Source organism: Acomys russatus, chromosome 23 (assembly GCF_903995435.1).
Source record: "Acomys russatus chromosome 23, mAcoRus1.1, whole genome shotgun sequence".
Lineage (NCBI taxonomy): Eukaryota > Metazoa > Chordata > Mammalia > Rodentia > Muridae > Acomys > Acomys russatus.
Genome location: NC_067159.1, coordinates 41,541,349 through 41,565,900, shown reverse-complemented (window position 1 = coordinate 41,565,900; position 24,552 = coordinate 41,541,349).

The following is a 24,552-nucleotide window of genomic DNA, read 5'->3' as shown; positions in this document are numbered from 1 at the left end:
CTATGAGTTAATCAGACCATAGATGAACATATGTCACACTCCCACTTGCTAGGAATGGCCACTGAAGAGGGACAGAAAAGCTATAAGAGTTAGAGGTAAATGGAACAGTGTTATTTGGAGCTAAGCAGGTCAGTTGCACACTTAAGCTATTATAACATGTGTAACATCTACACATTCTCCAGCCAGACAAAATCCCAGCATAAGGAGAAAATGTCAGCACAAAATCAAACCACTAACTGAGGAGTTACTGGTGTTTGAGAACTGCTGAAGCAATGTCAGGTTTTTGGTTTTTTTTTAATCTTATTTTATGTTTTTAATATATTTTATTAATTTATGTATATTACATCTCAATTGTTATCCCATCCCTTGTATCCTCCCATTCCTCCCTCCCTCCCATTTCCCCTTACTCCCCTCCCCTATGACTGTGACTGAGGGGGACCTCCTCCTTCCGTACACACTCATAGGGTATCAAGTCTCTTCTTGGTTGCCTGCTATCCTTCCTCTGAGTGCCACCAGGTCTCCACATCCAAGGGATGTAGTTAAATATGGGGCACCAGAATTCGTGTGAAAGTCAGACCCCACTCTCCACTCAACTGTGGAGAATGTCTTGTTCATTGGCTAGATCTGGGTAGGGGTTCAAAGTTTACTGCACGTATTGTCCTTGGCTGGTGCCATAGTTTGAGCAGGACCCTTGGGCCCAGATCTACCCATCATAATGTTCTTCTTATAGGTTTCTATGACCCTCTGGATCCTTCTATTTCCCCATTCTCCCTTTGATTCTCTCACCTAAAGTCCCAATAAGATGTCCTCCCCTCATACCCACTTTCCTGGTAAGTGAAGACTTTCATGAGACATGCCCTTGGGCTAGTGTCCAAATATAAGTGAATATATATCTTTGACTTTTTCTGCTTTTAGGTTAACTCACTCATTATGATCATATCTAGCTCAATCCATTTATCCACCAATTTCGGGAATTCCTTGTTTTTAATAGCTGAGTAGTATTCCATAGTGTATATGTACCACAGTTTCTTTATCCACTCTTCTATTGAGGGACACTTAGGCTGTTTCCATGTTCTGGCTATTATGAATAAGGCTGCTATGAACATGGTTGAGCAAATGTTCTTGTTGTGTGCTGGAGCATCTTCTGGGTATATTCCAAGGAGTGGAATAGCTTGGTCTTGAGGAAGCCTTATTCCCAGTTTCCTAAGATAGCGCCAGATAGATTGCTGGTGGGAATTCATACTTTATTGTTTTTCTTTTTTTCTTTCTTTTTTTTTTTTTATTAATTTATTCTTGTTACATCTCAATGGTTATCCCATCCCTTGTATCCTCCCATTCCTCCCCCCCCCCATTTTCCCATTATTCCCCTCCCCTATGACTGTTCCTGAGGGGGATTACGTCCCCCTATATATTCTCATAGCGTATCAAGTCTCTTCTTGGCTACTTGCTCTCCTTCCTCTGAGTGCCACCAGGTCTCCCCCTCCAGGGGACATGGTCAAATGTGAGGCACCAGAGTACGTGAGAAAGTCGTATCACACTCTCCACTCAACTGTGGAGAATATTCTGACCATTGGCTAGATCTCAAACTAAGGCACCAGCCAAGGACAATACAGGAGGTAAACTTTATTGTTTTTAAATGAGGTCACCCTTAGCAGTTCAACTGCACATTAGGGCAAGCCAATAAACTTCCAAAACTAGATTGCTCAACAGAAACTGTACTTGGTGTGGCATAGAAGCAACAAGAGGAGAAGGAGGATGAGGACGAGAACAAGGAGGAAAAGCAGGAAACTCAAGGTTGAGTGGGAAAGAGAGGAGGTTGGAGAGAGAGACTCCTAAAGGATTGGAGAAAGAGGTGAATATTGTATAAAATTCATTAGCAATGAGATATTATTTAAATATTCTAGCTGTTCAATATATAAACTTTCATTTTTGTTGTTTTTGCAAAAGGGATTTTAAATGGAGAGGGGTAAAAATATAAAAATTGAATGCTGAAAACCAAACATCTCAAGCACATTGGTTTATTCTTTCATAATTTCTACTCTATAATTCTGAATAATTCTATGTATGGGTTAGAGAAACAGTAGGATGGACTTAAAAGTTAAATAGACCTTTAGTGTAACACATCGAACCTTCCTGTGTTATGGCTTTTGAATATATTTAAGATCTTCAGCCTTCTATTATTTTATCTATATAACAGAGATAATTATTTCTATCTCATAAGACTGCTGTGTCTGGTTTCCTAATTGGCTCAGAGGCAACATTCAAAAATTACTCACTCATATCCCTTGGATGTCATTATTTTGTTCATGGTAGGGTTTCTGTTCATCACAAAAAGACAACATCAGCAGTTTTTAAAGTTCAATATAAGGTTATAGCATGGTATTTTAAATATGTATTGTGATTAAAAACATCATCAATTCTATGCTATTTTCATTCTGCAATGAGATTATTGAAATTAGTATGAAGCACTCAGTTAATATATGAATCAGGGCTCAGCTACACAGAATAGAATTCATTTGCTTTTTGTTAGCAGATGAACTTACTGGAGATCATTAAATACTTGCGGAAATTCAAGGGGAGCTGAAGAAACAGCTGTCTCTGGCCTGGTATTTCAGGAACTATTACCAAAATACCCTCCAGAGCTGAGCTGCCAAGAATGCTGCTGTTTCAGTTTTGATTGGCAAGAAAGCTATATTGAGCATTGTGAAGCTACTGATTCATAGTCTGACTCCTATAGGAGTCATGTGCTAAATAGATGCTTGAGATCTGCCCCTTCTCCACAAAATTTAGCTGCAAATGCAGTTTTTCTGAATTATTATTTGAAGTAAATTGTATTTGAAGATCTATATTCAAATAGGAGAAAAGGAAATTTATAGCTATTGTGTTATACAAGGAAGTTAAAATCAGAACTGTGTATTCAAAATTTGTACCTCTTGTAGTTCAATAATTTTGCCATTTATCAAGCTATTTTTGTTCTTAGAATTTTGGACAGTGGTTAATAACACTATAATTCATTCTAGAAATAAAAATATCCTTTATTTGAATGAGACGGTACACAAGTTTTAGTGCCAGTACTTGGTAGGCATTTTCCATTCTCTTCTACTTCATATTAAATCTCACTGTTCTCCACATAAAATTTATCTAAGAATAAATATTAGAAAGTTAATATATCATGTCCAAAATAGCAGCAAAGGGGGAAGGAAACAGCATAAATTCAGTCAATATACAGAAACAGAAGATAAATATGTGAATAGCTTTTCTCCAATCATGCCTCTAATTTTAGCTGATCAAACTAAGTAAACTTAGAACTTGTTTCCCTCACCATTCACTCTTCATTTCCTCTATCCTTGATGACTGCCTGTCACCTGGGATTCTTCACCTCTGGGGATCAGCTGAAGCTTTATTCTCACAGGAAATAATGCTTAATTTCTCTCGGATTAAAGTTGTTACTTCGCTGCCATTTTAACTAATGTCACTACATGTGGTACTCCTCCTCCTTAGCTCTTCCATGTTACAACAACCCACTTGTCTATGATAAAAAGAGCATTCATTTCAGATAACAAAACACAATCTACCTTTTCATCCTGTTTATCCACCAGAAGGAGAAGCCCAAATACCAGGGAGTAGTCTCAATCACAGGAAAAATGGAGTTACTATTGTTTTATCATTAGGGAACATTTATGCAATAGCTCTAAACCAGTAGACTTCTGAAATTCATAGGCAATAAGAAAATATACCATGGATTCTTATGTGTAATGTGAGAAATATTACATTTAGTTTAACCCATTAATCCAGTTTTATTATCCTTAAGCAAGACTGACTCAAGTTGCATATATGTCACAGATATATAGAATATTGTGTTTTCTTAATGACATTATCTCTTATTCAACTTTATATTACCAAAACAAAATTACTACAACTGAAATAAAGCAAATCTATGAAAATAAATTCGTGATATAGAGCCAGATAGATTTCCAAAGTGGCTGTACTAGTCTGCATTCCCACCAGCAATGAAGGAGTGTTCCTCTCTCTCCACATCCTTGCCAGCATGTAATGTCACTTGAATTTTTGATCTTAGCCATTCTGACAGGTGTAAGATGGAATCTCAGAGTTGTTTTTATTTGCATTTCCCTGATGACTAAGGAGGTTGAGCATTTCTTTAAGTGTTTATCAGGCATTTGATATTCCTCTGTTGAGAATTCTCTGTTTAGTTCTGAGCCCCATTTCTCAATTGGGTTATTTGGTTTGGTGGTGTTTAATTTCTTGAGTTCTTTATATATTTTGGATATTAGACCTTTGTCAGATGTAGGGTTGGTGAAGATCTTTTCCCAGTCTATAGGCTGTTGCTTTGTTCTCTTGACAGTGTCTCCTGCCTTACAGAAGCTTCTCAGCCTCATGAGGTCTCATTTATTAATTTTTGACATTAAGGCCTCAGCTGTTGGTGTTCTGTTCAGGAAGTTGTCTCCTGTGCCAATGTGTACCCTATGAGCATATACAGAAGGAGGAGGTCCCCCTCAGTCACAGTCATAGGGGAAGGGAGTAAGGGGGAAATGGGAGGGAGGGAGGAAAGGGAGGATACAAGGGATTGGATAACAATTGAGATGTAATATGAATAAATTAATAAAATATATTTTTAAAAAATAAAATAAATTCATAAAGAGAAATATTTTTCCATATGTGTTACAAACACTGCAGCCCATTCTCAAGGTTTAAGTCTGAGATGAGGTTTATTGGTAGTGAAGGGGGACATATCCAAATTCAGTGTATAAGGAAGAAGATGAGAGCACATTTTCACTAGTCATTTTCAGCGTATACAACATTGAGTTGAAAATTTGTATAGTCTACAAGTAGTTCAGGCATAAAGATGGAGCAGAGATCAAGGGAATGGCCAAGCAGTGACTGGCCCAACTTGAGACCTACCCCATGAGATAGAGGCAATGCCTGATACTGTGCTATGCTTGCATATAGGGGCCTAGCATAATTGTCTTCCGTGAGGCTTCATCCATCCATCAGCCAATGGAAACAGATGCAGAGACCCACAACCAAACAGCAGGCAGAGCTAGTGGAATAGTGGGAGGAAGGATTGATGGAGCCAGGGTGATCAATGACACCACAAGAAGATCTACAGTGTAAACTAACCTGGACTCATGAGGGCTCACAGAGACTGAACCACCAACCTAGGCCCCCTATACATATGTAGCAGATGAGCAGCTTGCTCTTTATGTGGGTTCCCTAACACTTAGAGGTGGGACTGTTTCTGACTCTATTGACTGCCTTTGGATCCTTTTCACATAGCTGGGCTGCTTTGTCTGGAGTGTCTTAAGCTGAAAACTGATATACTGAGGCCATCCTTCTCTGAGGATAAGGGGATGAGGGAATGTGGGAGGGAATGTGACAGTGAGATTGGGAGTAGAGGGGTGAGGGAGCTCTGATCCAGCTACAAAGTGAATAAAAAATTAAAATTAAAATTAAAAAGTAATTAAAATGAAAGAATAAAAATAAAGGTTCTTACTAGGCCCGATTTCCTAAGTGTTCTTGTAAATTTCAAAAAACAGAATTTCCTTTTCTAAAAGAAAAAAATAAAATAAAACAAAACAGATTTTCATAACTGGTGTGCCTCAGGTCATTACCTATTTGTCTAGGATACATCACTATTTGGAGTGTTCAGTGTTGCCTCTTTAGTCTGACATTGGCATTCTAAGGGAGAGCAGCCAGAGAAACCTTGGGAAACAAAAGGCAGCTGACACACATTCATATAATCTCTTTCTTATCAGCACAACCACGTTTTGCTATGAATTCTTGATGCAAGCACTGCATACCTAGGAAAAGAAGGCATTGATATGCATAAAATATTATTTTATACAATTGACTGAGAGCATCTCAGAGGTCCTTAGCACTTGTACATGTCCTTATCATGTATTTCTTTGGAGAAAATGATAATCACAGGCTCCTCTCCAAATCACTTTGCATCTATCCTGCTTTTGTAATTTTTTCCCTCTCCACACCACATGTGTATACTCATTTGATACGAGTCATGCATCAGTGTCCATCTACATATACACCCAGCTCTCCTCCCATAACATGTAATAAGCACATGCATTACTCAAATTTTGTTTTGTATCAGAACCTCCCTCACTTTTTTCAGGTCACCACAATGTTTAGAATATGGTTAAAATGTTCCATTTCACGTTGACTGTATAATAATTCTCTGCAAACTTATAGTTCGATTAAAAGTTTAGGCATATAATATATGCGAATTTTGAAATTTAAGGAGGAAAATAATATAAGTACAACGTGAAAAGGGGGTAAATTGGTTGTAGTATATTATGTTTGATCCTTAGTAAGTATATAATTAATATTTGATAACAAATATAAAAATATAGAATACAGAGCTCATAAAAGTAAACAGACATGAGGTCAGAAAAAACAGTATATTCACCGTTTTAATGTTTAAATTAGTCTGACTTGCAAGTTGTGAGTGGGGAATGAGTACATCATATCCAGGCTAGAGTGCACAAAATAACAGTGTTTTTAATCACTCATGCTAGTCAGTGTCCACTTGAATTATTATTCAAAATAAAGGAGATGAGAGTAAAGTTTATTATTTTCAATGAAATACTAAAGCTATATATTCATAACAGTAACTCCAGGAGCACTAAGATGGATACAGGATATGTAGTGTAGTCACCAAGAGTTTGAATACCGTACAACGACTATGGATCATTAAGGTATATCCTCCATCTAGCTTCTAGATATAAACTTCCAAAACGCTTGTTACTTCCTGAGTTACCAAGGAAATAAGGAAGTTTCTATTGTAATATTTGCTTTAGTACAGAGTGCTTGATAGAAAAGTTTCTAAGTCACTTGGAGTACGTGATCTGACTGGAGTTTCAATATGAGATTTTTGCGTAAGTGACGAAGCATTTTTTGATGAACATTTTTTCCTACTACCCAACCTCTAAGAATAGGAAACAATCTGTAAGATGAAGATCTTTTAACTCACCATGTTCCTGAAATGGAACCTCCATGATATTCCTAACCAATGGATAGAGGTTTATAGAGTGTATAGAAAGAGTTAGGGTTGTTGCATATACCTACATAACAAGAAAGGAGATGCCCAAATAACTCCAGTGTCCAGGAAAGTCCAGTGTTCAAGAAACAATGGTAAACACAAGGAAAGATTACCCTAAATTCTGTGAATTATCCTAACAGACCTTAAAGTTCCAGTAGAAACATGGGGATCTTTGACATTAGACAAACCAGAAATATAGTTATCTTATAACCAAAGACCTATGTATGGGTTTGAGTGGGGCCCAACTTCTCCGCAGTGTGCTGACTCTTTCCATCTAGGGTCTACATGATTCCACATTGTTAAAGTGAAAACTATATTACAGGATGCCAATTGGAGGCCCAAGAATGGGAGAAACATTGGTGTGGGAAAACAAAGCCATGTATTTGTATAATAAATGTTAGGTACAGAAAGGACATTGTTTTCTCTCTGCTTTAGAGTCCATATCCATTGCATTGAAGGTAATTCTATAAAGGAGAAAAACTGCCTCAGAAAGGTTAAAGGTAGGTAAGAAATACCTTGTTGAGAAATCACATGGATAAAGAGAGAAACTTATAAATGTGCCAATAAATTAAATATAAACTTAGTATTCTAAGTGTGTAGTGATGCTGAGTGCTCATCAGATTTCTAAGTGAGTACCTATATTTCCCATGATTTTGCTGTTCATATCGTATACATGCTTCTTAAAACGAGCTGTAAGCAGGGGTAAAGTATGTCTCTTATACTATAAAGAAACAGGCACATTCACATCATTAGATTTTTCTTCCTGCCCCTTGATGACAATGAAAGTCTAGTGTTGGTAAGGGTCCAAAAACCATCTAGGTCTATGTGATGCAGCTGGAATGACACAACTTTAATACCTCCGGCTGGAATAAAAACATGCCATTAGTACACACCTTTAATCCCAAACAATGAAGGTAAATTTAGTTGTAGAATGAAGAACCCATGTTTGAAAGTGAGGTCTAATTGAGGGACAGACAAAGTGACAAATCAGAGAAAGCTAAGTCTGGATAAGATATGCCCATGCTGTTCTCAACAGACAGGAAAGAGAAGCTACTTAAGAGCAGTACAGTAAAGTTGAGATAGTAGAATGGGGTACAGTATATATAGAGATAGTAGAAAAGACAATGCAGTAGAGTAGAGTAAGAGAGTTCAGTAGGGAAGACTGTACAGCAGAGTAGAGTTCGGTTCAGTACAGTACAGGCAGTTCACTGCAGTTCGGTGGTGCAGTTCATTGCAGTGCAGTTGAGTGTGATTGAGTTGAGTTCAATTCATGCATTTCAGTGCAGTTTAGTTTGTGGGGTTTAGTAGCAGAGGAATTCAGGAGTAGCCTAGAGAAACCAGTTTGTATCAGTCAGCTTGGAGAAGCGTTTGAGCCAGAACCATAGAGTTAAAACAGACTAGTTCAGAAAGAGTGAGAATGGATGAGCTTATCCAGCAGAAAGCCTCTAGGTGACAATTACATTTAAGAAATAAGAGTTATATCAGTCTCAATCTAAAAAATGGCATCACTGGATCACTTGGTCAGAAGATTGTGTTATTGGTGCTCACCACACATTAAGCTAGCATGGAAAGGCCTTTTTTTATGTGTATAGTTACTGTGATTGTTGGGCTGATTCAATAATCTGAGTGAGTTTGACCTGCTCAAGATAAAGTGAGTAGAACAAGAGATTTTGTAGAAGAAAATAATAAAACATTTAAATGTATGTACTTACGAGCTACATTTGTTTGTAGATTTAACCTTTAACAACAGTTTTTAAATGCCAGTTTAAATAGATAAAAAAGCTGAGACTCAGAGAAAATGTAAAAGGTAAATTTTATATAGCTACCGAGCCTTGCATCTAAAATTCTTAACATCATTTTATACATACTCAACTTGAAACAAGAATACCCAATATGTAGTTGATGAGATGGAATTTACTACCAAACATGGTGACATGGGTTTGATCTGCAGGACCCACGCTGTAGACAGAGAGAACTGACAACTGCAAATTTTATTCTGACAGGCTGGTGTGTGCTTTGTTGGACACATGTAAACACACACAAACACTGCACATGAACACACTCACAACATGCACATACACATGTGCACTTACATATACTCACAAACTAAAGTCTTATATGTGAACTTCTTGTAATAATAATGTTCACTGCTCACATAAAGATCCATTCATCATCCTTTAAAGTTTAATTCTATGATTCTTCATGATGGAGTTAATACCTAAATCTACATAACAAGATTAATGCATCTGGAAAAATAATGAAAAAGGAAATGACTTCTTGTAGTTCTCCTGGAATATTAATATGTAGATAAGGAAGAAAAGAAGGGTTTAAAGAGATGGAGGAAAAACTCTGAGGGACAGCAGGAGAGCTAAGTAAATCACTGCCTATCTTCCCTTTGTCCTCTAAACATCAGGACATAAAGTCCTTTATACACAGGACTTTCCTTAACTCACAGATTCTCTCTAAATTAACTTATAAAGCAAATTTTGGTTTTTGTGCAGATGAATTTATATTTATAGTCTAAGTTTGAGATGGAATGTATTAGAATACCATAGGTTAAAATATTCCATTATTTCATAATCATGGCCAATGAAATCCATCCACATTATCCTGTTTTCTGAAGAGAGCAGTGGATCACTCGGGAAGAGGAGAGGTGGGGCGGGGAACTGGGTGGAGGGGAGAAAAGGGAAACTCTGGTTGAGATGACTTGTATGAAAGAAGAATAATTAAAAACAGAGGAAGATATATTTTCTCATCAAAAAGAAGAAATTCATGACCACTTTTATCTTCATGTTTGTTCTACTTGGTCATTTTCAGTTCATCCACACTGATGACACCATTATCCAACGTTGTTTTTTACAAGTAAAATGGAGTGTCGTTTTTCGTTCTGTAATTTTTTTATATTCTTCTTTTATCTACTACTATTCTTTATTCTTCCTTCAAATGTATCTTATTGTACCTCCCAGTTCTACCCTCTATCCAACTCTACCCACCTGCTCTAGCTGACTTTACTCCTCACATGTAGAATAAGACCACCTCCAAACTCATGCTCTTACTTTTGTGCCTAGCAACATATTAAACACACAGTGACAATGTGACATGCTACATGTCTACAAGACCAGTAAATGCTTTGTTCAGAAACTGGCCATGGCTTTCTTTCAGTTGTGGAATAAAAATAAAAATCTGAGGTTTGATGAACAGTACGCCATAATATTTCATTAATGTTTACAACTGTGATGTTTCTTTTAATTTCTCCTGATAATCTTCTCTTAAGAAAAAAAAGTATGTAAATTCAATATCTCAGCTGCTTTAAGAAATAATATTGATATTTAAGATACAATTTAAAACATGTGACAGTCGTGAAAAAATAACTGTGGTCAAGACAGTAACTACATCCATCCATCACAAGCAGAAATGTACCCTGTGCTTCTTCATAAAATGTCTCCAACTCTCACTGCTTCTTTCTTCCTTAGACAGCATTTCATCTTTGTTATTGTAGTATAGATTGATTTTAATTTTCTAGGCACTTGGATAAATGGAGCATAGAGTGTTTTAATCTGCTTTTGTACTTGGACTTGAATTTCATTTGTGTTGTTACATGCATTCAGAGCTCATTTATTTCATTCTTGAGAAGCGTTACCTAATGCAGATATATCAAGTGATGTTTATCATTTTATCTTAAATGGACAAAAATTTTATCCATATTTTGACTATTAAGAATGAAAATGTCATTTTATAGATCTTCTAGTGGGTAAATATGTAGGAGTGCAAGGGCATATCATATAAAGTATAGCTAATTTTTAAAGAAATTGACCAAAATTTCTCTTAAATATTTCATACATTTCACATTCCTACTAGTAGAATGCAAGAACTTAAATTTCTTTAAATCCTTTTGTTGTTGTTGTTTCTTCTTTGACCTGTGGGTTTTATGAACATATAACTTAATTTATAGATATTTTAAAGAGAAGAATAGGATGGCAGCTGAGTAAGATCCTCTCATGATCTCGTCTCACAGAGAAACTCTCATCATTATTTACACAAGTAGCTACCTTCACAAGCACTAAGAACAACAGGACTTTTTGTGAACAGAGCCTTGAAAACAGCTCCAGCAGCAGAGTAAAACATGAAGCTCTATCCTATCTAATTTCTGTTCCTGCTATAAATGTCTGTGACTCAAGGCAGCAGTCTTGAGCTATGAGTCTCTTTCATCAGTAATCAGTCCATAGTAACATAAACATTGATCATTGCACAGAACATATTGTGTTCAGAGTATGGCACAGTTGGTTTTAATAACAGTCACAGATGCTACATTGAACCCTGAGGTTGTTCCATGCACAGTGACACTGCATAAACACAGGCAGACCCTTACTACTTTCCAGTAAGTGTGAATAAGATACGATGGTTTCTCCCTGAGGCCTGTTGGTTTATTCCAGCCGCAGATGGAGGCTTGTGGGATAAACTGTACAAATATGGTCACATAGTGAACATAACAGCCGACTATGATAAGCCACATAGTTTGAAAGATAGGAAATGCTTAAAAGATGAGATAAAACAAGCAGTCTGTAAAATTTCCACATAACATAAAGTATAATAAATAACTGACTCTGAAATGGCAGTAAGACATTAAATTTCAAAAAGTAATCAATACATCAATAGCTGTGGGAAAATCATGATTAAAAAAATAAAATAATTTTGTCAGTCTTGCAGTATATATATATATATTCCCAATGATATTCTGTTATTCTCATAGATCAGTGCCTTATTGATACATTATTATAGAAACTTCCCCCTGCAAGTACACAGGAACAGATGTAAATATCCACAGCCAGACATTACGTGGAGAGAATCCTTTGAACACACTGTTCTATATGGACATCTCTATCAAAGTCCTCCTCGCCGGCTACCCTACAGAAGAGGAGATAGGAAAGAGTATTAAGAGCCAGAGGACATGGAGGACAGCTGGAGAAAAATGCCCTATGAATAAGCTGAGCAACGCTCATATGAACTCACAGAGACTGAAGCAGCAAGCACAGGGCAGACACTGCTCTACACCAGTTGTATATATTATAGCTTTCAGACTCCTGAGTGTACGAAAAATTAGGTCTATGTTCCTGTGCCTGCTCTTCAGATTCATTTCCTTCTGTTGGTTTGCCTGGTCCAATCGTAATATAATGGCTTTTTGTTTTATCTTATTATATTTTACTTTGCATGTTAAGATGTTATCTTTAGAAGCCTGTTCTTTTATAATGATAGACAAATTAGGAGTGAATCTGGAGGTGAGGGGGATGCCAAAGAGATGAAAGGACTAAGTGGAAAGGAAACTATAATCAGAAAACATCATATGAGGAAAGTATCTATTTTCCAAAAATAAATTGAAAAAAGTAAGTAGTTGAGAAAAGGCTATGGGACTTCTTGTAAGTAATATTGAATGTTAATACATTAAATTGATACAATTAGAGCAAACAGTATTTGAATAAGTTAAAAAATAAGACAACTTTATATTACTTTTAAGAAAATTGTTTTATGTGTTTTATGAATGTGAAGGAACGCAACAACATGGTCCTACTGGAAACCCATAAATGTAAGAATACCCACACTAAGGCACAGTAAAGAGACTTTATAAGAGACAAAGACACTATTGTATAGTGATAAATAGTCAACAATACTTACAGAAATATTGGCACTCCAAATGGACACATTCAAATATAAGGAACATATGAGAAATAGTTATCCTCTAATACAATAACAGTAGGGTATCAAATTACCCGACTTGTAACTATGAACATATAATTCACTTTGGAAATCAACAAAGACATTAAAGCTGATGTTTTTAATGCCAAATAATCTAAAACACATGTACCAAGCAAGTCCACACAATAGCTGCATTCATTCTTTCATCCCAGGCAATGAAATGCTCTCCAGGATAGATCATAAAGTGTATTACAAAATTAATTTCAACATATTTTCCAAAGTGAAGTCTTATCGAGTAATTTTTTCTGAGTATAGCGGAAAAAAATTTTTAAATTACATTCAAGAAAACTTTTAATGCCTGGAAAATCAAGCAGCTTCCATTTGAGCAATAGATGGAGTAAAGGAATTCCATAAGAAAATTTCAATACGTATTGACATAAATAAACTTTGAGCTGCAACATTCTAAAATGTTTGGGATGCTGAAATTTTAGTATTGAGACAGGAGTTTTAACACACAACAGCCACAGGGGGAGGAAATCTCCCTCAGGAACAGTCATAGGGGAGGGGAATAAGGGAAAAATGGGAGGGAGGGAAGAATGGGAGGATACAAGGGATGGGATAACCACTGAGATGTAACAAGAATAAATTAATAAAAATAAATTAAAAAAAAAACAATCAACAGCCACATCGAAAAGTAGCAACATCACATATAAACTGTCACAGCATCTCCAGACAGGGAAAGGAAGAACAGACTAAAAAAAATAGCATAAAAGAATTATGAATAACAAATCAGCAATAAGTAAAATATTGACTCAGAGCTAACAAAAAATTACAAAAAAAAAGAGTAGATATTAAGAAAAAAGACTAACAAAATAGGCAAAACTCTTGATATAAAAAGAACAGGAGATAAAAAATTGAAACTCCATTATGCAGAGTTTTGTGTGACTGTTCAGGCAACAAACTGTCTGTCATGTTTTCGCTTTGGAAGCAGCTAACCTGCATTTCTGGTTCACTATCCCTTTCCAAGTCCCTGGTGGGGTTGAAGAACAGATAGTTTAGTCTCACAGTTAAGCTGAGTCGTTTAGAGGTTAAGATGTTTTAAAGACTAGATACATATTTTAGGTTGATAATGATGAGATATGATAGATATTGATTTTCATTCAAAATTTTAGACTCATCAAGATAGGAAAGCTGTTTTCTTCAAGGTTGCCAAATAAAAATAGCCAAAACTCTATGAATGTAACATTTATATAATTCCTGACTGTTTCATGGCTCTTCTTGAACTAGGTAGTTTATTTTATTTACGTGTAATAATATAAATGTATTGTAAAAAAGAAATATAAGTTTTTAAATTGCTAAAAAAAATACTGGAAACTCTTTCTTGGTGAAAATTAAAATATTTGTGGTGCCTGAAGCTACAATTACATGTTAAAAAAAAAAATCAAGTCCTAAAAGGAAAAAAAAAAACAATTAAAAACTCAGTGTTTCTTTTGCTTTGAAGAGACAGCATGACCATGGCAACTCTAATAAAAGAAAACACTTTAAAAAGTGGCTTACTATTCAGAGATTTAGTCTATTGTCATTGTTTCAGAGAGCATGGTGGCATGCAGGAAGAAACAGTGCTAGAAAATGAGCAGAAGATTTGTCATTTAGATCCACATGCAGGAGGGAGAGTGAAACTCACCTCAAATCTCACCCTGTGACACAATTCCTCCACCAACGTTACACCTCCTAATGTTGCCATATGAGCCAATGGGGACCACTTTCCTTCAAACCACCACACCGAAATATTTAAAACGATAGATTAAAAGTTATACTACCGACTGTAACGGAGAAATTGCTTTGTTGTTAAGAGTAGTTGTTATTGTTGAGGATGTGAATTCTGGTCCTTGTGTGCACATGATAGCTCACAACCCTCTGTAACTTCAATACAAGGGATCCAGAAAACTCATTAGAGTGGGCATCACCTGACATTATTTTCAAATGAGTTGAGCTATTTGACGCTTGCAGTTCATGCCTAGAAAAATGTTTGATCTTCTTAATTATAGTTTATCTCTTACAATGAACCCCAGAATTGTTTTTTTCTAGTTGCAAAAACTGACATGTGTTAGTTGATAATGATGAAACTGGCTCTGTAAATCATTTTCTGTAGTCTGTGCATTGTGAAAATATTGATTGCTCTCATCCATGACAATTGATGTTCTTTCCCTTCCTGTGTGCTCTTCAATTCTATTATATGTGTTTTGTAATTTCCACTATAAACATATTTGATCTTTTGGTTTAGTTGATTTCTAAATATCATTTTTGTGATTATTCTTTTTTTAATTTTATTTTATTAATTTATTCTTATTACATCTCAATGGTTATCCCATCCCTTGCATCCTACCATTCCTCCCTCCCTCCCATTTTCCCCTTACTCCCCTCCCCTATGACTGTGACTTAGGGGGACTTCCTCCCCCTGTATATGCTCATAGGGTATCAAGTCTCTTCTTGGTAGCCTGCTATCCTTCCTCTGAGTGCCACTAGGTCTCCCCATCCAGGGGACATGGTCAAATATGGGGCACCAGAGTACGTGTGAAAGTCAGACCCCACTCTCCATTCAACTATGGAGAATGCCCTGTCCATTGGCTAGATCTGGGTAGGGATTTGAAGTTTACGACCTGTATTGTCCTTGGCTGGAGCCATAGTTTGAGTGGGACCCCTGGACCCAAATCTGCCTATCATAATGTTCTTCTTACAGGTTTCTAGGACCCATGCTTCTATCATCTAGAGTCCCAATAGGATGTCCTCCCCTCTGTCCCAGAACTAGAAGTAGAGCTAGAACTAGAAATGATCATAATGAGTGAGTTAACCCAGAAGCAGAAAGAGTCAAATGGATAATTCATTTTTATGATATAGTTGATATAGCTATGTTAAGTGAACTGTTCTTTGTTTTAATATTGAATAATTTTCTGTTAAATATGTAAACACTACTTGTATGTGTACATTGGTTTTGTAGCCCATAACAACATTGGTGTACTCATTTATCGTTTGTAATACCTTTTAGGAGGAGTTTTATGATTCGCTACATCCTAGATACTGTCACATTAAATGCAGTACAATTTAAAGCCTTATGTTCCAACTTGAATTTGTTATTTCTTTATCTTGCCCAATTGCCCTAGCCACATTATTGCTCCTTAAACATTCAGGATTGGTGCTATTGTACTATTCTCTATCTTTAAGATAAAATTTCTGTTTCTCTCTGTGCAATAAAATATCATTCATCCACCTGTCAACAACAGGTATTATTCTGTTACTTTTGTGTCCTAGTTACCTAATTTTTTCAACATTTTAATCATGAATGACTATTAAATTTCAAATACTATTGATTCATTGGAATGGTTCTATGGATTTTGATTTTTTAATGTATCAAATTACTGACTGGTGTGCACTGGGCTGTGCTTTTCTACCTTATATGGATCTCACTAGGTCACAGAAAATGATTTTTGATGTGCATCTTGATGTATATTACTAGGAATGTATATGTATTATAAATATCAAAAATAATAGTAGAAAGTATTACACTAAATATTTAAAAGAATACATTATTAAATTTAAAATTTATTGATTCAACGGGTATTTGTAATTTTGAAACACATCAGTTAATCAAGTTAAGTATTCTTTATAGTTTGACAGCAATGTCATGATATACTTAAAATAAATATGTGCATATAATTATATATGTGTTTATACAATTACATCCTTTCCCATGTTTTTTGCATTATTATATGATTCTTATTATATGATAGTCAAATATTTTATTATGTCTATTTAACTAAACTATAAGTACTTTAAAATTAATTATAATATTTTATTTAGTATTATAACATCAATATTTACTCAAGGTATAACGCAGAAAAATTATTGGTTATTTATGGCCACAGTATAGAATTTTTATGATTTATGGCTACAGTTTAACTGAGGCTTTCATAGTTTCAAGGTTTAATTTAAATTAAGGATACAATTGTATTATGTTTTAAAGTTAACATAATTAATGTACTTTTCTTTATTGAAAAGGGTAAATTGAGTGGAGAACATGTAGATTTTAAAAGTATTCAATAAAAAATAAAAATTGATACATAGCAAAAAATCAGAGACTTCCTCTATTCCTTCTATCATGTAAAGATTATGAAAAAGATTCTAATTGATGATCCAGTCAGAATGGTTCTTAAGACACCAACTATTCCAACTATTCCAGAACTTTCTTCTGTTATCTTGAACCACTCAAACTATGAGAAATAAAATTCCAGAGATATAGATAATTAAGTTTATGACATTTTGTTATGCCTAAGACACAGACTAACAGAAATTGTAACAATGAATATATTGAAATAGTCACGATAATAAGTATAGAACTATATGGAGATTCATGAAGTTTAGAGGAACAATGCAGGTTAAAACTTTGGATGTCGTTAAATTCTAGAAGAACTTTTGACAAAGTAATTAATATTAACATTGATCTTTATATCAAAAGAGGTTGAAGATCTTAGCCAAGAATTTAAAAGAAATTTAAAGAAATTTTAATTTGGAAGACTAATGATAAAATCACCCAAAGAAGTGTTTAAAATGCTAAGTACATACTTGAGTCATTTAAAGAATGACAATAAATTTTTTTTGTGGGAATCTAAGAGGTGTGTTAGTTCAGGATAATACAAAACTTCCCTATTTTCAATTTTAATTAATTCTGTTCATAAATCTACTTTAAATAGCCCCTTAGAGAACATCTTACTATAACAAACTAACTCCATCAATAAACAAAAGGTGTGTGTAAGCCAAAGCAATTAATAATTTATTGATTTTAATTTTTTGTATTATTTTATGTCTATTTTTTATAATTTATATTCATTAGGTGAATTCTGAAGTATATATTCTTACTATGAATTTGTGTATTTGAGTTTCCTATATGAACAAACAAACTACATTTACTTCATTGTGAGTTATTTATTTTCAGAAAGATAACTTGTTTCATATTTTCCAATTTTTTCTTAATAGGGTTTTAGGTACTCTCAAACACACATCTTCTGCTGCCTTCCCTAAGATTACAGGTATATACCAGCATACTTATAACTATGAAGCATACCAACTCTACCATCTTGATTTATAAGGACCCTTATATGACTTAGTATTCCTAACCAAATGGGGTCACTTAAATTGGTATTACTAGCAAATCATGTCAATTATGCCAATCACTGAGATGGAGAGTTTTGCAAACAAATGCTTATTTGAAAATAGAATATGGTGGAGAGAATCTTGCTCAACTCTGCCTTACATGGAATAAAGAAGCAAATTATCTAATATATTGGGAAGAAAGTTGAAAATCAGTCCTACTCTGTGCACATGTACCAAATTTCCTGGAATTTCACAGGATGCATCTTTAGAAATTTCAACAGGGTCTGCATCCTGGAATAGCATCAACATCATCTATCTGATATGTGAAGCGTTCCAAGTGAAGAATCAGTGGTTTTGACAAAGTGGTCCTTAATGCCCTGGAAAGCAACTTATACAACCAGTTCCAACCTAGCAACCCAGCAGAGATGTTATCCACACCAAAAGTGGCAGGAGATATATGGTATATGCATTTCCTCCAAAATTCTTGCTTTTATAAGCCAACTCAAAACAAGTAGCTATAAGTGATGGTGGAGGCCTATTTAGAACTTCTCTTAGTTTCGTTATTAGTATACCTTGGATTTTGTTTTACCTTTAATTTTTGTTATTCTTGAAATTTTTATACAGTTATACAATAAAATATGATCAATTCTACCCAGTCGTTTCCTCATATCTACCTAAGAGGCACCCATCGCAACATCACACATTCTTATTTTCTGGTGACCCATGTACATGGGCTATCCTCAGGAACATGGAAAAAGCACTAGTGCCACATCCCTCCCAACAGAGACCATCTTCTGATAATAGCTCAAGAATGAAGGGTGGGACGAGAGAGATATACCCTTCCTATGAAGAAAATCTTTGTTGACTTCATTTTTGTGCAGAAAACTACAGCTGTTGTGCATTCATTAGCACAGTTGCCATGTCATCCTTAGAATATAGTGTTTCACAACTTCATTACCTATTCTCCCAAATTTCCACTTCTCCCCCTCCTTTTCTGTGATGTTTCTTGAGCTTTGGTGTCTTGCTCAATGCTGTCCTATTCTCTTTACTTGAATCTGATATGCATTTAAAAGTCTGTTTCTAGTTTAATAAGATGAACTCATTGTACCAAAAAGGTTCACTATTTTCTTCCTTCTTCTTCTTGATGTCTCTCTTAGTTCACATTATATCAATATAGTCACATAATTTTCAACTCAAACCTACCAATAACATTTGTCTTATCATCTGCTCCTCTACTTACTCAGACGCAACAGCTGGTTGATTAAACCTTGAGAGTTTTCAGTGGGGTAGTTACTGTTGCTTTTTACCTTTTCCTAGCATTCTCAACTGTAAATACTTTCACTGTTAACTGCTCAATAATCTTTCTTTAAATTATAGAGCCCTGAACTTGTGCTGACATTTAGAAATATCAATATGTACAATGACATTTTAATCCTTATTTCCATTTATCTGTTAGCACAAGCAAACGTGGAATATTTGCTTCTAGAGAGAGGTGGTCAAAGCAATTGATAATGTTCAAGCCAGAATAAGCATCAACAAAATTAAAAAGACACTTTGGTTGAAAAGGAGATCACTCCGCATGTAGTACACCTCCCTCTGTCTCTCTGTACCCCATTTGCCCCCATATTAAAGACCATTTGCACTCTAGTTCCCTAAGTCTTGGGATAAACACAATAGTCTCTCTTTTCTTCTTGAATGTGCATCTTCTGTGAAGCTGATACCCTTCCCAGCATCTGTCAGCTCTTGGGTTTGGATATTGAACGATGAGCAGATGGAAACAAAACTGGCAATATCAATTACCGGTTGCTGCTCTTTCTTCAAACATTTTCTCATCCTCACGGTTCTGTTAGCACTGTGAATTCTAACTTCTTTGCAAAGTTCATCTCATCGCAGGTCTTGGCACAGAAACATTTCTTTTAATTAGTTAATGCTCCAATTTGGAGACTTTCCACAGTACAATAATTGTTCTTATTCAAAGATGTTCTAGTGAAGCAGTTATGAGAATTAAGTCATATTGCCTGAATTAAAAGTATCCTCTCTTCAATACAGATGCCCTGCTATTGCTTTTATACAGAGGATTGATAATGAAATTTACTTCAGACTGCTGTTTGATGCTCATGTATGTAAATGCTTGTAAGCTATTTACATCAGTACTTGACCTATGTACAGTGAACTAAACCAGCCACTCTCCTATGTTGGCCAAATTGTATGCTTGTCCCTGGCACATGTAACTGAAACCCTTGATAGGTTGTGAATGATAGGATTTTCTATTGTCATTTAGATGAGCTATTTCTAAAAGTCTTAGAAGAATGCGAGCCAGAGAGCAAGGAGAGAAGGTCATGGAGACTGAATGTTTTCATATATCTTGCCTAATTCCTTTCGACTTTTGACATTTTCCTCTGATGACTGTATTTTTATACTGTTTTTAAACATTATAAGTAATGGTTATAAGAAATTATATAAATAGCAATGAAAGCAAAGCATTTCCCTGAGTCTTGTGAGTTATGCCCACAATTTCATACAACTCAAATAGGTGTCCTTGGGAAACCTGGGCATGTATAGAACTGGCCAGCCAGCAGCATGCGTGATAGTCTGAGATTCATGACTGGGTTCTGAGCAGTGGTCTGTCTTGAAATAGAACTCTTAATATGTCGGAACGGACACCATTGCTAGGTAACTAGTGTCATCACTGAACTGAACTGAACAGAATTAGCTGAGTTGTTTCAAATGAATAAAGGAGACACTGATGCAATCCAGAGAGTTAAATAAAGGAGTAATGTGGAAGAAACAGAACAAAACAGAACATATAATCAACCACAGGATACATTCAACAAAATGTAAAATGATAATACTTGTATAGATAGTCTGTGCTGTGAGAGAATAAAGTATGAGAGAAGCTGTGTTTTACCAGACTTTATAGTGTTCTTTTTAATGGTGACTTTGCAGTGTTTTAGATATAGACTTTACTTGCATCGTCATTAACAAAATGAACTTGGTTGTTTCCATTTTCAAGAAGCTTTTGGTAACTTCTTAAGAACATGTTCACTGTTTCCCTTTATTGAAATTCTGTGTTCAAACATCTATTTTTCCCACTGGACTATGAACTTTCCTAAGAAGAGCAATCTTGTCAGAAGCAACTTTCTATTCCTAGGGCGTAATGTGAACCTCGACATTTTTGTTAAAGGACACAGCATGTATTTGTTAAATTAATAATATGTGAACATAACATAAAGTGTCTTTCCTATTGGAAACATTTTTAGTTCCAACTAAATCAAGTACGAACGTGAATGTGTTGATGATTACCATTTTACAGAAAACCATTTTAGAATATGAAAGCCTCCCTCCTAACCAATCAGACCAAGATATTTATCCACGATAAAAGGTGACATTTCATTTCCAAACTGTCAAAACCCCCTTGCTTTTCTGCCAGTCCAGATGCATACTTCGTTAAATACACTTCCCCTTGTGGGTAGAATTTTGTGCTCTTCCTCATGGATTGGTTGGCATCTTCATACCATTAGCACTTGACTTGCTTTGAAGCTGGTTATTACAACATGCTATGTCTTCCTTCAAATGAATACATAGGAATTTGTCAATTCAAAACATGGAACCAATCACATTAATGGTCAGTTCTACCAGATCCTGGCCCACTACTGCTTTGAGTTTTGACTCAGAAGTAGAGCTCATAAAGTCATAGCTTTCTTTCCCTCATTTTCAAACAGGAAAATTTTCATCCCAGGATCAAACACAGTGAAACCTTTCCTTTGATGATTTGATCTCTCTCTCTCTCTCTCTCTCTCTCTCTCTCTCTCTCTCTCTCTCTCTCTCTCTCTCTCTCTCCTTCTTTCTCTCCTTCTCCCAAATATCTTCTTTCCATAAAACTTGGTACTGGAAATGCATGGCTTATATGATTTGACATATGATCTCTTCAGGATGACAAAAGAAAATAGCGTTAATACTTCATTAATAATTTCTAATTTCTAATCTCTGATGCTACAATGTCATAACTATTCTCTTTGTAATTCAACAGTAATTCTGTGAAGTTATTTTCCCAGATGATCTCAGACTTTCTGAGAAATTCATTAAATTTTCCAAGGTTCATAATCACACTGATGTAAAAGCAAGATGTATGAACCACTAACTTTACTTCCAGTTTCATTAACAATTTTTCTGTATTTTTCTCTCTATAGCAGAATTTGGCTTTATAAAACTATATCTATACATAAAAAGTCTAACTCAAAATATCCGGAGTATATATGTTATCTATAAGGTCTATGATATCCTTGTCATTCTAAGCCTTCAATGAAGATATTTGTACAAATGTTTTGTTCTGAAACATTAATATGGGCATTCCTATATACGTAGGTTCAGTTTCTGTGTGCTAGCAAAACTCATTTATTAAATTTGACAGCATGCATTTTCTTAGCGCATCCAATACAATCCATGATTAAACTGTTAATATCAGGCCTATTAGAAAAGGGAGAAGTCAATGTGTTATTTAACAACGTGTTCTGACAGTCACCTCAAACCAATGCCCAACAGGTGCTGAGCAAGATTATATTACGCAAATGACTTTTCTACTTTCTTTAAGTGACTATTTTTCTTAATCATGTTTTAATGTTTCCTTTCCTAAGAGCAATACAGGTGCTCTGTTTTCTTTTGAATGTGATTGGAATCAGTGATTTAGTGGATTTGACTTGGAATTAAAAAGAAGATTCTGTCAAATACTATACATGCTTACAAATTAATAGCAGCATTTTATCTCCATGTGACACTCCAATGCTCTACACACATTGTGGGCCTAAGAGATCATGTCTGATAATTGTAAAATCTTTGAAAGAATGTGACCAATGGGGAACCAGACCATGATATATACACCTCATTTCATGAAATAAAAGATCAGTTGAAGAACTAAAGTGACTCCCAACCAAATACGTTTTATTCCAACATAAATGAAATGCCTCCAGAAAAATGTGTTAAAGAAATTTCTGGTTTTCTACTTCAGAACAACTTAGCCAATATTCCTAATTTGTTCACTGTGATTGGCTCTTTATTACTAAGTGTACTATCTCAACTTATCTTCATTTAATCTATTTTTAGAATTCAATTGAATTAATTTTTAAATTATAAATTCTTTTTGCTCTTACTTCAGAAAAACCTCTACTTATTAAAATTCTAAAGATATAAATATTTTGATTACGAAATGAATATCTTTCTCCATTCTATTGAGGTGATGGTGATTAGTTATTGTCATTATAGGCATGGATCTGTGAATAACATGCACACAAACACATAAATGCTCCGTACAAATGTTATACAGGCAGCTCATGGAGTCCTGAGCTCATGTCAGGAAGCACATTTTGGCACAGTGCTTAAAGTCTCAAACTGTGGATTTTGCAAGTTGAAATCAAACCCCTGTCTTCCTTGGCTGACCTAAATTACTCTCAGCAAGTTAATCATCAACTTTATGTTTTACTCTTTTACATTCTTCATCAATAAAGCCGAGATTGTTACATCTACCTCTCAGAGCTTTGGTGAGACAGAAAATGAAATACATAGATAAAACATCTAGAATGGTGCCTGACATCCAATTCACATCAGTTAGTGCAAATCTTATGTTTTCCAAGCAGACTGAGTAGAGCCCCTCAAAGAATGACTTTTAATGTATTAATGTTGTTGGTGAAGATATTGAAATATGGAACAGCAGCAAATGTTTTGTACTGTTGCACTCTAGTGACGTGAGGTGGTGCAATGTAGACTAGGAAATCAAAATACAAACACCCTTTCTTCCTTTCTGTTTGGCATTGAGTTAATGGAGAATGAACCCATTGCAACAGTGCTACCATTGGTTGATTTTGTTCGTTTTATAGTTCATGTCAAGCTTAGAAACTGCAGAAATCTATGAAATTTGAGCATTCTTTCTTCTATTCTTACTTCAGACATTCTTTCATTCCTCCATTCTGTCCTCCCCACAGCTTGCTCTGACACAGTGTCTCATTGTATAGTTAAGAATCATGCTATGTATTTCAGAAGAGGCACACATTAATGAGGTTGCTGGGATTATGTGTATGTCCACCAATTTTAGTTCATGCTTTGATTCCCCACTACTACTTAAGTTCTAGTCTGAGTGCTACATCAAACTGAGCACACTCAGTGAATCATAGCATTTTACTAAGTAATGCTTTCACCTAAAATCTAACAATAAAGAAGACATAATTTACCTGAAATTAATTATATGTTATCGCATATGTTATATTATTAAAACACCATTTTATGAATAAGATGTAGGTTAAGTACTTCGCTCAGCCATATAGCATACATTAGACCTCAAAAAAGAACTCATTTTGATGCTGATGTAAAAGCTCATGCATTTAAATCTATGATTGACTATTTTCACATATTAAATATATTTTTTTGGTGTACAGTACTGCTTCACTGACAGAGAGTATACAGGTATGACAGGATTTATTAAAACTGTTATGGAATAATGGAGTATTTCATTATTAAATTAATGTAGAGGATTTTAATTCAGCGACATGGCTGCTGTGGTGAGATATCACATCCAAAGACCTTGTACGTGTATATGATGTTTCTGGAATGAAGACACAGCCTGGATTACAGTAGGATCTGGCTGGAATATA